This window comes from Panthera tigris, chromosome F3, assembly GCF_018350195.1.
Source record: "Panthera tigris isolate Pti1 chromosome F3, P.tigris_Pti1_mat1.1, whole genome shotgun sequence".
Taxonomy (NCBI): Eukaryota; Metazoa; Chordata; class Mammalia; order Carnivora; family Felidae; genus Panthera; species Panthera tigris.
Window position 1 is genome coordinate 66,387,868 of NC_056678.1, and position 10,708 is coordinate 66,398,575.

Consider the following 10,708-nt stretch of genomic DNA (forward strand, 5'->3'; position numbering starts at 1 on the left):
GTGGATTATTACTGTGACATAAAGTGTATTAAGTATCAAAAAGTAGTAGTTGTAATCCTACTTGATAAAATGAGAAGATTACACAGTTTTCTGTAGGATACAAGTTTATGTTAATAATCATGAAGTTCACACAGGACCCTAAAGCAAGTCTCCCATTATTTGTAATATGAAACTGAAAGGGCGGGCCTACGCCGGCCGACTCCATCTTGTTCTGTGTCCTCCACCTTGACCATGCCTCCTCCCCTTGAGTAACCTCCCGCTCACCCATTCAAACTTCCCGATCAAAACATGCCCAGCGACCTGCGTAACAGGACTCCGACCCTTCCCCAGCCAATCGGCCGAGGCCACGACCCTTCCCCAGTCAATCGGCCGAGGCCACAGCCATTACCTCACCAACTGCCCCTAGACCCCTATAAAACCTTTGTGCTTTTGAAACTCGCTCTCTCTCCCCGGCATTTCACCGCTGTGTCAGTGCAGGTAGGGGATTGAGCTCGAGCTAGCTCGAATAAAGGCTCTTTGCTTTTGCATCGGACTCGGCTCCCTGGTGGTCTTTGGGGATCACAAATTCTGGGCATAACAAAACCATGAGAATTTGTAGCACATGGAGTTAATAGACTGTTCTGGAATCATGTATCCAGATTCTCTTCTTACTCTTCCTGCTTGAATGAGCTGGCCTTCCGGGACATGCTGACCTTCTGCTTCCAGGGTGTTCTTAAGTGTTTAAAGACTCGTAAGTATTTGTTTGTGCTTTATATCATCTGGATAATGTGTTTGGGCTTGTCTTGTTATTTCTTGGTTAACCAGTAAAGAGAAATAATCTCAGGCTAATGAGAGAAAGATCATCTTTTTTGGAAAGTTCTGACAAGAACATAGAAAATTAGAAAGAGCTCACTCCCACACTTCAGATTTTGAAAAGCTGGATGATCAAGATCACTTCTCCTGAATCCATCAGAGCTAAAGGATCAGATCAACTGGTTAACCCAATATCTAGGGAAATACAGACTCACCCAAGAAAATAGAGTGTGCAAACCCTCGCTTACCAAAGACAGGTGCCAGAGGCTCCATAAGCCAGAAAGAATAATTCAGCTCCAACTGTTAACAAATGACTGAAGGCTCGTTGAGTACTGGGAGGCCCTGAGAGTCACAGACTTGGGAAATTCACTGTATCTCTAGGCTTTTGTCCATCAAACTCCCAGCACTCCTGACAGGCTGGAGTCCAGGATACAGACCAAGGAACTGCCTTCCTCTGGCACAAGCTTGAGGCCTGACAACAGCGGCAGCATGAGAAGGTCAGAAAGGAGCTTTAACCTGGTGTGGGAAGGGCAGAGAGCCCCACTACCTCAGGGCACAGTGAGCCACTGTGCAGCGGGAGGAAGAGCCAGTGGGGGAAGGGACAGGAACACACCTTGTCCCAGACTAAGAGGCTCCACCAGTTGAGGCAAAATCAGGAACACTCAAAAGGCCCAGTCCCCAAACTGAAACACAAAGCACCTGGCTGAGGAGAAGACTGGGCCAAAGCAGAGGTAGTGCCCCCTTCTCTGTCCCAAGCAGGCCAGCCAGCAGGGAACCAAGGGCAGCTCCTGCTGGTGGGGGGAAAAGAGGATGAAGATATCAGAGAAAGAATTTCCTTTGCCCTTCAAGTTCCTTCTAGCTACACTAAAACTCAGATTGACACGGGGTAGATTAACAGGAGAAAATCAAATTTAATTGCATATGTATGGGGAATCCACACTGACACGAAATTCTAAAGACAGTGTGGTGACACGAAGCATAAGTGAGTTCAGGAGGTATAGGAGCCTGAAGATACAAAGGAAAGGAAGACCACTGGCAGGACGGTGAGAGGAGAGGTTTGGAAAACAAATAGGTGCCCTATTATGCAGATACATTTCTTAGGAAAAGAGGAATCTCTCTTAATAGCTCTCTTCCTGCTACAAGCAGGCAGGTGAGGGAGAGGTAAAGACCTTTTCTGGAATTTGCTGGGTTTTGGCTGCTTTTAACTCAAAATAATGCTAGGGGCAAAGTAGCCCATCTAGGGAAGGCCTGCTCTTGGCGCCTATAAAGATAAATCATCCTGAAGCATATCCCAAAGAGAATACTCACAGTGAATAGGAACAAAGCCCTCAGGCCAACAGCCCTACCTACAAAGAAAGAGAGGAGAGAGGGGAGAGGGCTGTGAAAGCAGCAGCAGACACAAACCCAGGCCCCTAGATGAGACAGACTGAACCCCCTCCACCACACTGAACAAAAGAACAGGCACACACATTTCCATTCAAAAAATATATATATCCTAATTACCTCAGTGTCTTAGCCTACTGACATGTCTGCATTTTGATCAAAAATTATTAAACACATGCAAATAAGAGGGGGTGGTGCCCCCAGGCCCCTAAAACAGTCCACACTTGCCTTCTGAGTCCCTGTGCCCACAGGAGAGCAACAGTTAGCACATTCAACAACAACAAAAAACCACAGCGGTGACAAGAAACTCCGTCACAGGTTGAGTGATAAAGACTTCAAAGAAAGGAGAAGTTTTCTATTTTAAGGCCTTGGAAAGCACTTTTCTTCCTGCTGTTTAAGTAGGAGGCCTCCCATTTGCCTTTTGCACTGGACCCTGTAAATTATAAGCCTCCAAAAATTTACAGCCATGAGTGTAGTGTGGGGAGAGTGGAGGGGCTGGGGTCTGGCGTGGGTTTGGGCAGGAAGGAGAACGAAGAATGACAAGGAAACGAGGAATGTCATTTTGGGACCAAAGTGTTGGGACCTGGGCAGAGACACCGATGGTCATAACAGATGCAGAAGGAGAAGGGGGCCAGAAGACAGACTGTCAGCAAAAAGATTTAGGGGTCCCTGTGGGCAAAAAGACAAAACATAGCTTTCCTGACACAAGAATAGTCATTTTAGGCCCCCAGCCATCCTGTAAAAGAAGGTAAGAACAGCCACTATCAGGCCAGGAGATAGCCTAATCCTATCACAAGAAATCAGTGGTAAAATTCCCAGACCTTCAAAAGTCAAGACTGACCTGACACATGCTCTTGAGTTATCTTTGTAGGATGTGAACTCCTCAGAGCACCCAGATGCTGGAAGCTACTGGAGCCAGGGAATCGGTAATGCCCACTCCTGCTGGCCTCATGACTGACCTGAACTCTGTCACCTTCAGATGACTTTTGCCCCAGTACCATGCTGAATTCCCCATTGCACAGCCCTCTTCATGAGAATGTGTGCATCACCCTCATTTAGAACTTCCTCAATTTTGTTGTTCGGGGAAGCACTGCTTTGGGAAATCTCCCCGGCGTTCTCCTTACTTGTCGCAAGTAAAACCCTTCCTTGTCCTATTCTTTGGCTCAATTGTGTCTTTTGGCTCAACACCCACCAACAGGCAAGTACAGTTTTGGGTAATAGAAGGAGGAGGAAGAGAATGTGGAGGAGGAGAAGGGAACAGAAGAGGGTTGGAAGTTGAAGTGGAGCAGAGCCACTCAATCTTCAGCTCAGCTCCTGTGGGCAGAGGTGAGACACAATTAGGGGTGCAGGAAACAGCTGGCACATGAGTCATGGTTCCACTGAGGATCTGTGACTTTCTCAGCATAGGGATCGATGGCAGGCCACGCCCAAGATGGGCCACTTTGGCATGAATATTACTGTGAGTTAAAAGTAATCAAAACCCAGCAGATCCAGGAAAGGTTCTTGCCTCCCCTTCAACTGTCTAAATTTACACTGGAAAAAAGAGACTGTACCAGGAAGAGAACTATTAAGAGAGATTCCTCTTTACCTAAGAAACTTATCTGCATCTGCATAATAGGGCACCTTTGTTCTCCAAAGCTCTCCTCTCACCTTCTCACCAACAGTCTTCCACCCCTTTGTATCCTCAGACCTCTACCCCTTTCCTGAGCTCACATAAACTTCATGTTGCCTCACTGTCTTTGAAATCCTATGTCTGTGTGGATCCCCTGTATATACAAAACTAAATTTGATTTTCTCCTGTTAATCTGTCTCCTGTTAAATGAGACAGTTTAGTCCAGCTAGAAGAATCTTGAAGGGCAGAGGGAATTCTTCCTCCCCAACACTAGCCAGCTCCACTTCTGCATGAATGCTCACCTTCAGTGGACAGAAGACAAGTTCTGAAGGAGGAGAAAGGAGGGGGGCTTCTCAAGAGAGACAGCAAACTGGGGACAAGAAGGAGTGGCTGTCGGGTCACTGACAATCGTGTGCTCCCTGGACACAGGAGCCCCAAAGGAGAAACAGGGGAGGTGTTTGGAGCTCAGCTAGCAGGGTGCCCACCCTCAGGGAGCAGGGCATCTTCCATGTCCCCAGACCTCCCTGAGGCCCTCCTGTGGCTCATTGGTGTTCAGGCCTTGAGCACCCTTGTGTTTCTCTAACAGCCTTTGCTGGGTGCCCCCCAAATACCATCACAGCTCTTGAATTTCTCCCTCCTCAGGACCCAGATGTGAGCGCCGTCCCCACACAGCCCCACACGCTCATCTGATGTGCCCTCCCCCACAGAAACCTCAGCTTCCCTGCGGTAGAAATCCACTGTCCCTGATGACCACATGCCTTTTACTGAGCTTCTCATTCCTCCACCACACTCTGCCTCCTGTTTCTCTTCTGTCTGGCTGGCCTCCAGCAACATGTCCTGCATCTACTCTGTGTGCTTCTCGCCTTTCACACCAAATCTCTTGTACTAAGAGAGCTTTGGACTGAGCATCAAGATAATTCCAGGCTGGGACACCCACTGGATGCAGTGAGTTGGTGAAATCATATCAGTATCTGGCCTCCGTTTCCTCATCGGCAGCATGGCTGTGCTGAAAGAACTGAATATTTTCTAACAGCACTTTGGGATCTGAAATTCTTCCTGTGTTCCTGTCTTCCTGTGTCTTCCTGTGCTCCTGTCTCCTTCCATCCATGTGTTCTGCTCCTCCCCACTCAGTAGCCATGGTTCACCTCACCTTCATCTCAGCTCCCTGGACCTCCCCTCCCTGTCCTCCTACTCCCCACCCATTCAATCCAACTTCAGTCCTTCCTTCCACTTTCACACCTAAGGCATTGTTTTCTCATATGACCCTTGGATTCCTGTATGCAAATATACCGAACGGTTATGGATTCTATTTCTGGCAAGAAGGCATGCTCCACAGTTTGCAAAGGGGATATAACAAAAACCCTCAGAAATGCAAGATTTTTAAAAGTCTTTTAGTTCTTTTTTAATGCAGAGCTGCATTCATAATGAAACAAGGGAAACACCCAGAGAATAAAACAAGAAGAAATGGGAACCTGGCCAAGACCAACATGGCACATGAGCATATAAGACGCTGTGTGGGTCGCCTGAAGGTTAGTTGTTCTGGCCGCTTTGCTTGAATCAGGTGACAAGGCCTGAGACCAGGCAAATAGGTGAAAGTTACCACGGAGGCTTCTGCTGTCTCCTTCAGTGACAGGAGGGACCAGGAAAAACACACCCAATTGTACAGAAGAGGAAGTTGTCCATCTGTGTATTCCCTGAATGTTGGCTTGTTTGCTTGTTTCTCATTGTAAGAATTACTAATCACAAGTGTGATATTGGAGTTCACAATATTCTACTTGTGTGACCCTGGAGTACACAATGCAGTAAATTAAAATAACAGATGATTCCTTGTGACACTTGGTGAATTCTAACACAAAGTTAATCTCATCAACAAGCTGCAAAGGATTCCCACACATAAAGCCTTTCCTAATATAAGGGCACAACCCAAAATTAAAGAACACGGAGAAAAATAATTCATCACGAAGTTAAGTTAGCAGACAGTTAAGTAATACGTTAGATCCCTCAAGAAATCACACATAGGGGAAATTATATTTTAAAAGCCGAAAGATATAAAAAGAAATAATACCAGAAAAGAAAAAGCCATTATCAAAACCTATGAGAAAGATTTTTTTAATAGCAAATTAAAGCTTCTAGAAATAAAAATTCTAACCACTGTAATTAAAAGCTCAGTGGATGGGGGCGCCTGGGTGGCTCAGTCGGTTAGGCATCCAAATTCAGCTCAGGTCATGTTCTCACGGCTCATGGTTTGAGCCCCACGTCCGGCTCTGTGCTGACAGCTCAGACCCTGGAGCCTGCTTCTGATTCTGTGTCTCCCTCTCTCTAGCCCTCCCCCACTCACGCTCTGTCTCATTCTGTCTCTCAAAAATAAATAAACATTTAAAAGAATTTAAAAACAACAAGCTCAGTGGATGGAGTAAGTAACAACTAGGGATGCACTGATTGCTTTTTTTTTTTTTTTTTTTTTTTTGATCTGGTTTATTTTGCCAGGACCCTTGTTATCAGATAGAAAGTAGGTAAGGATACGCTTTTGCTGTGTGTTGTTTACTCAAAGTTCTACTTAGAGCATCCTCTACAAAAACTATTTTAAGAAGGTTTTGCTTTTCCATAATATGTTCTGAAAATACTATGTAATGTTCATTTATTATCCTGCAAGGACTGTTGTATGCTTGTTTACTTTGCTATCTTGCCCACTGCCCAATTCACTAGAAGAAAACTTTGTATTGGTCTGCTGGGGCAGCCATGACAAAGTACCACAGACTGCGTGGCTCAGACATGGATTTCTACTGGTTCTAGAGACCAGAAGTCTGGGACCAAGAGGTCAACAGGTTTGGTTCCTTCTGAGGCCTCTCTCTTTGGCTTGTAGGTGGACAGCCATCTTACCTCTGTGTCTGCACCTCATATTTCCTCTGTGCATCCCTGCTGTCTCTTTGGGTACAAATTTCCTCTTCTTTTAAGGACACCATTCATAGTGGACTAGGGCCCACCCTATGGCCTCATGTTAATTACTCTTTAAAGGCCTATTTCCAAATACAGTAACATTCTGAGGTACTAAGGATTAGGGCTTTAACATATAAATTCCAGGGAGACACAGCTCAGCCCATAACACTGGATATTTTCACTTTTCAAAACCTTCACTTTCAAATGTGGTTTTTTTAAACAGGGATGTTGTTGATTTCTAGACTTCAGAGACTATTGCTCTGGCTTATGAAAGTAACCTTTAACCTCCCCAAAGCCTATAACTCTGTATTGTTTTCTTATTAATAACTATTGCCCTGATAGGTATGTTTAAGTCAACATCTGTTTTCTAAAATGTACAAGTAATTTTGGTTTTTCTTTATGGAACCCCCCAAAAAAACTCATTTTTCCTCCTCTTCCACGAGGTGCACTTGAAGATGAAGAGTTACTCTTATGAGTATTAAGATTTCTTATAAATTTAAAATAATTAATGGCACAGGGATAGACTTCCAGAAGATAGGACCAGAATAATGAGTTCAGGAACAGATCCATATAAGGGTGCCTGGGTGGCTCAGTCGGTTAAGCATTCGACTTCGGCTCAGATCATGAGCTCATGGTTCCTGGCTTGCATTGGGCTCTGTGCTGACAGCTCAGAACCTGGAGCCTGCTTCAGATTCTGTCTCCTTCTGTCTCTCTGCCCCTCCCCCACTCACACTCTGTCTCTGTTTCTCTCTCTCTCTCTCTCTCTTCCTCTCCCTCTCTCTCAAAATGAATAAACATTAAAAAAAAAAAGAAACAAAAACAGATGAACATAACGGAAGGGAAACAAAAATAATATAAAAACAGGGAGGGGGACAAAACAAAACAGACTCATAAATATGGAGAACAAACTGAGGGTTGCTGGAGGGGTTGTGGGAGGGGGGATGGGCTAAATGGGTAAGGGGCATTAAGGAATCTACTGAAATCATTGCTTCACTATATACTAACTAATTTGGATGTAAACTTTAAAAAATAAAAAATTAAGTTAAAAAAATTTTTTTAATGTTAATTAAGTCACTCATAAAAAAAAAACAGATCTGTCTATATGGACACAATGTAATTGGTATTGCATATCGCTGGTATTAATCAAGTGACTAACATTGAAAAAAATAAGATGCTACTCCTATTTTACACCATGCACAAAAATCAGGTCCAGGTATATTGTAGATCTAAATGTAAAAGGTAAAATAATTAAGCTTCTCAAAAGTAAAATACTACGGTGGTTTTCACAGTGTGATCCCCAGACCAACAGAATCAGCATCATCTGGAAATTGTAAGAAATGCAACTTCTTGGACCTCTTTCCTGACCTAAAGAATGAGAAACTCTGGAGAAAACGTGAGAAACGTGAGAAAATTCTTAGCACAAAAACGCAGGAGATAGGCAGAGTGGCTGCAGCTAGATTCTCTAACCAGTTGCCTTTGCAACAGCTGGGCTGAGGACGCGTGAGGCAGGACACAGGAGGTGCCTGAAACCATCAAGTTTGTATAAGCAAACAAACAAAAGATATATACACAAAGTCAATGAATTCTTTCATAGGGAGACTTCAAGACCTCCGGTCTGTTCTGTAACTAACTCCCAGTGACGTCTAGTGGTGAAATACAGACATTCACCACCATCAAGTTCCCACGCTTAGATAGTGTCTACAGAGAGTCCCCACCGAGAATTCTATGCTGTTCAGACTCACCGGTTCGGAATTAAAACCTCAGTGCCTGATGTGGACAGTCACCTGCAGTGACATCTGTTCATCTGCTGGGATCCTTATCTGAACCCATCACTTTAAGGAGAGAAGGCAAACATGACCCGGTACCTTGGAAGTGAACTGCATTGATGTGGGGAGCTTTGTAGTAAGACTTTGCCGTAAGCAGAGGATTTTATCTATCTGTGGGCTACTTCCCCCATATTTTTTCCCACAGTTACAGTTAGCCTTAAATGAGATCTCTTTTTCACATTTGTAATCTAAAAGTCCTAATTTCTCTGGCTTTGGAGAAGCATTCTGCTTAAATCTCCAAATTAAAGTATCTATGAAAAAGTATACCAAGTAAATTCCATTAGGCCAGTTTAATTCCCTTATTTTAAAACCACAATGAAATGATTTCTTTTTTTCCCCAATTTTATTTATATTTTATTCAACCAAAATATTATATTTATATTTTATTTATATTTTATTAAATATAAATATATTTATATTCACTGGATCAACTCTTTTTCATATGAAAGAAATATATGTACATGGTAAAAGCTAACTGGCAATTCAGAGGTTGAATTTTACCTGTAAAGGATTTGCTTCTGTGGTTTTTCTTTTGTAGCCATTATTTACACCAAAATGGAACTTTCCCAAATGGAATTGTACAGATCTAAATGTTATTATATACAGTTTTAGCCACTATAAATTTTCTTTTGTGTTGGTTTTGCTGCTATTTACATTTATTTTAAAATTTAGATGAAGCAAAAATAGTTGAGCTCGTTGATTTACATTTTAATGAGATAATCCATGATCTTCCTTTGTCCCAGATTAGTTTATTATGTTGCTAATTGGTCTGTGTACTTTGCAGACTGTATACTACCTGGGCAGGTTCTGGGCTGAGAAAAGAGCCCCCAACAGGAGTAAATGTTCTCCATTATATAAATTATCATGTCACCTACAAACAAAGAGAGCTAAACTTCTGGTTTGACAGTTTATGGCTGTAATTTCTTTCTTTGCCTTATTAGCTCTTAGTTAATAAGGATGGGACAACCAGTGCAATGCTGAATACAATCAGCATTTCCTGGCTCCGATCTTAGAGGAAAAGCATACAATGTCCCCATTTAGTCAGATGGCTCTGGTGACGCCCTTCATCAAATTGAGAAAGTTCTCCTTTATTCCTAGATTACTGGAAGTTTTTATCATGAGGAGGTGGTGGGTGTTTCAAATGTTCTACCTGTATCTGTTGAAATAATATGATCACCCTCCTATATTCTGCCAACATGGCGAATTCAAATGTTCGATTTTCAAATATCAAGCCGATCTTCCTCATCTGGGGTAAACCCCACCTGTTCAATACACTGCTAGATTTTATTAAATTGTGTTAAGGGTTTTTGTGCCTGAGTTTATAAGAAATATTGGTGTTAATTTTTCTTTTCCTATCATTTCTTTGTAAGTTTTTCTTATTAGGGATACACAGAGATCATAAATAGGGAACTTTTTGCTTTTAATCCACATTTTCAAATATATTGGCATAAAGTTTTCCTACAAGTCCCACTATATTCCTTTAATAAGGATGCGTGGTAATATCTTTTTATACTTAATACGGATCATTTGTTTTTTCTCTCTCTTTTCTTGATCATGTTGGATAAGTATCAATTCAATTAATCTGTTGGGTTTACTTTGTTCTGTTCTTGCCTCTTTTTTTTTCTTTTTTTTTTTAACGTTTATTCATTTTTTTGAGAGACAGAGAGAGAGCGAGTTGGGGAAGGGCAGAGAGAGAGGGAGACACAGAATCCAGAGCAGGCTCCGGGCTCTGAGCTGTCCCCACAGGGCCTGACGCGGGGCTTGAACTCACGAACCGTGAGATTATGACCTGAACCGAAGTCGGATGCTTAACTGACTGAGCCACCCAAGCACCTCTGTTCTTGCTTCTTAAGAGGCACGCCTAGATCACTGATTTTAAATTTTCTTTACTGTTGTTTTAATACAAGCATTTGAACTCTGTGGCTCCTTGCTTTGCACCACTTCTGAAGAATCTCATGCATTCTGACAGGCTATGTCTTTATCACCCTTCAGTTACAAATATTTTCTAATCTCCCTTTTGAATCCTTCATTAACCCATGAATTATTTGGAATTGTGCTGCTTAACTTTCAAATATTTGAATTTTTTTAGATGTCTTATTATTATTGATTCCCAATTCAATTCCATGGTAATCAGAGAATACACTCAGAGTGATTTCAA